This window comes from Vigna radiata, unplaced genomic scaffold (assembly GCF_000741045.1).
Source record: "Vigna radiata var. radiata cultivar VC1973A unplaced genomic scaffold, Vradiata_ver6 scaffold_23, whole genome shotgun sequence".
In the NCBI taxonomy this organism is placed as follows: Eukaryota; Viridiplantae; Streptophyta; class Magnoliopsida; order Fabales; family Fabaceae; genus Vigna; species Vigna radiata.
This window is the reverse complement of record NW_014541837.1, coordinates 568700-572485: the sequence shown is the minus strand read 5'-3', so window position 1 is coordinate 572485 and position 3786 is coordinate 568700.

Genomic DNA, 3786 nt, shown 5'->3' with positions numbered 1-3786 from the left:
ATGTTTGTCTTTATTGATATGGGGACGTACAGTAATGACATGAACTGGTGAGTAATTTCTTGATTTTGCAATACCACCTAGGGATAGGGGTAGGACGATTAATTGCGCTAACTTCTGTTTATAATGCGATATTAATTGCTATGGGAGACTAGGGATAGCAAGCCAGTAGTTAATATTAGGCTCTTTTCGCCGAGGGATCGGGTTAAGGGGAGGCTAAGAAAGTCGAATAACAATTAATTAATCAAACTAATATTTAAGAGGAGTAGGTAAGAGAGAGCGGATTAGATGAAATTGTAAACCCCCAACAACATCCATTCATCCATTGTTTTCTTTTGTCAATTGAATCAACTNTANTTTGCATGTTAATATTTTTGTTCTCAAATCCAATTTATTAATTTTTATTTTCAAGTCTTATTATTTTAATTCACGCGAACGAGAAAGCCATTCGAGTCTCTTGGGAAAACGATACTTGGTCTTACCATTTATATTACTTGTACGATTTGGTACACTTGCCAATTTGTCAGTGCCTTCAAGTGAATTGCTTCCTTTGATTGAGAGATGAATAAATGAGCTGCAGCCACCAAGGAAAATTCAACACCTAATCTATTCCACGTTGTCTAATCTCCTCTTCATTTTCACGGACCATTGGGTGCAGCACAACAACAACTTCAGCCCACCATATTGCTAAATAATATAATTAAAATGTGCTCTCAATAAACAATAACGTGTTCCAGCTAGATGAAGAAAAATAGTGGTTAAACCCAAGCCAAACGAATGCAAGGAAAAGACTTCAAATCAGCGTTTTTCCCTAATGCTGAACGTCCCATCCAAATTGCAAGAAAATAAAAGTGTCCTCCTCTTTTCCAATTGAAATAAAACGTGAATCTCCAAGCAAATAAATAGTTGTATGCATTAACCTCGTTCCAGCTCAAGTAAATGCATCGAGTAAATAAAAGAAAAGAAAAGTTCTTCTCCACCCTAAAAAAAATAAAACCCTAGGCCATGTGTCTTACAAAATTGGGCCTCTCATATTTTTGCCAACAATGGCCCAAATGTGCACAAGTTCAATTAAAATATTCTATACTACTAAGTTACAATATAATTAAATTTGAAATGTCCAAGTGGAGAGTCTTGAATTAATTGACAACACTCCAAATGTCCCAAATTGTGTTTCCAAAATTTTCCCTGAAAATAATAATGCAAATAATTAGCTCAGAAAATTCAAATTAATTAAAATTAGATTTTTCGGTCAAATTAAGCACAATTCCCTGATTAATTCTAGCACAATCAACCAAATGCAGTCAAGAAAATATCGACTCATCACTGAACTAATCACAATCAAAGTCAAAAAAATTTCAAAATGGAAGCACCTAAGCCTAAACCTTGGCATCCTTTGAGCAAGACCTACGAAACTTGCTTCAGCAACCAATCTAATCCAGAACGCCACTGCCGCACCGACAACGAGAGAAATCAGCAGCCCAACAATCAACCCATGTACGTGGACCAACAGAAGCACAATCACCGTCGAGTCAAACTCAGTGAATTGGTACATCGGGTGAATGTTCCTCATGGAAGAGAGCAAGTTGTGTTGAGTAAGCGACACCCCCTTAGGAAAGCTCACGGCTCCGGAGGTGTGAAGGAAAAACGCCACGTCAATAGGATCGTTAACGAGTGACTCAACCGAGTCAAAAAAGAGACTCAGCTCGGCTTCTTCTTTTCCACCTTGGGTCAAAGACTTGATGTCGTGAGCGATGTTGAATTTCAAAGCTGCAACTTAAGTCGACATGTTTCCTTCCAATGTTGTGGCTAGAAGCTTTGAATCTGAGTCGAATAAGTAAAACTCAAACTCATCGACCGTGCACCGGGGTTTAATAGCGCGACCGTGGCCTGGACTTGAATGATGGCTAAAAACATGACAACAAACTCGACGGTGTTCGGGAAAATGAGAACAACAACATCGCTCGGTTTGATGTCGAACCGACCAAATGAGCGGCGGTGGATTCTGTGAGGTGATTGAGGCGGGAGTGGGTGATGAGTTGGCACTGGTTGAGTATTTCCCCGTAAGAGATGAAGCTGGTGTTGGGTAAAGCTAGCCTTGAAGCGGCGATGGAGAATCTGCAGTGATGCAGTAGGGGAAATCGGCGGAATCAATGAGCTTTGAGCCGATAGTGTCAAAGTACGTTGGTCCCTAGTGAATGTCAGGGGTTTGCAGGAGTTTCGTAAGCACCTTCGCCTTCGCCATCGTATCACGCTAGGAGGCACCGGACGATGTTGTAGTCGTTGCGTCCGCAAGCAATACCTGCATAGTTTCTAGTCACTGTGATAGTGGCACGTTGAACGTGTTCTCCATATCCTGCTTGCTAAAATCTGTATTGAAGTGAAACTGATCCACACCATTCCAACCATCAAAGTCATAAGCCGTAAAGTATTTGCAATAGGCAGTCACTTTCAACCGGTTATGGTTATGCTCTAAAAATTACTTCAAAAGCTACTTCTTTTCATTCACAAAAATATGCATTAAGCAAAAAAAGAATAAAGTTAAAGGTTTCAATATTTTATAATATATTTTTATGACGAAAATCCATTCATTTTTTTAAGGCTTAAATATTTATTTCGTCCCCAAAGGTGAATTTCTATTTAGTACCCAATTTTAAAAGTGAAGACATTGAATCCCAAAATTGTAAAAATTGTATGAATAAAGTCCTATTCGTTAAGTTGGTAGAAACGACGTTAACTTCACGCTTACGTGGCTGCACTTTTTTTCTCTCTCTTTTCTATTTCTTTCACCATTAATTAAGCCTTTATATAACAAACCATACACCCTTCCTTTTATATTAGAAACCACACAACCTTCATTCCACTCCCACAGTGCCAACCCATCGACCAAAAAACAGAAGAGAATCTGACCCAACAATATGAGTGAAACAACAGTAAGAGATTCTTCAGTTTATGGTGCCATGGCATGTTGGTTTACACCCTCGTATATGTTCATCTTCATCAACCTCGTCATTGGAACCATAGCCATCACCTCTCGTTTCACCACCACACCAAAATGCCAATGCCAACACCAACTCATTTGTTCTCCCTCCTTGCTTGAAAGATTCACATCCTTCAACTTATGCTATCACAAACATCAAATGACAACAACGTTAACGCCTCACAACGTTGTTGTGGAGTCTGTCCAAACTCTAGACTCGCCTCGACCGATATGGTGGGATGTCGCAACCCACACAATTTTAATGTGCAATTAGAAATGCAGTATAGCTAGGAAATGAGTCCTAGGTTGTCTCTCAAGGACCAATTTTGCGGTTCAAAAATTAATTCAGACACGAAGTGGGGGGGTTGTGAAAATGTGTTGGTGAATGCGGATAAACAAAATCAAAACACGAATGCAAACAGAAATGCAAACAGAAATGCAAACACAAATCTAAAAACGGTTTCCAAGACAGACTGAAAACGGTTGGTCATTAACATAATTACTATGCTTCCTATCCCAAATCAACGACAAGTACACACTACTCTAATCCAAATCCGACACGAATCACCCAAATAAGCGAAGGCTAATTCGAACTACAAAATTACAGACTAAGCGAATGCAATGCACAAATTTAATCAGTCATCCACCATACTGTCTAATCAACTAAGCGAAGAATTCACACCAATTAGGCAACTAAGCGTATACCTAATCGCAGGCAGACAACAGATTAAATATTGAGCAGAATCACGCAGCAGTATGGCAATTAAAGTGCAAGAGTCTCATGAATATACTACTCTAACCTCTAATCC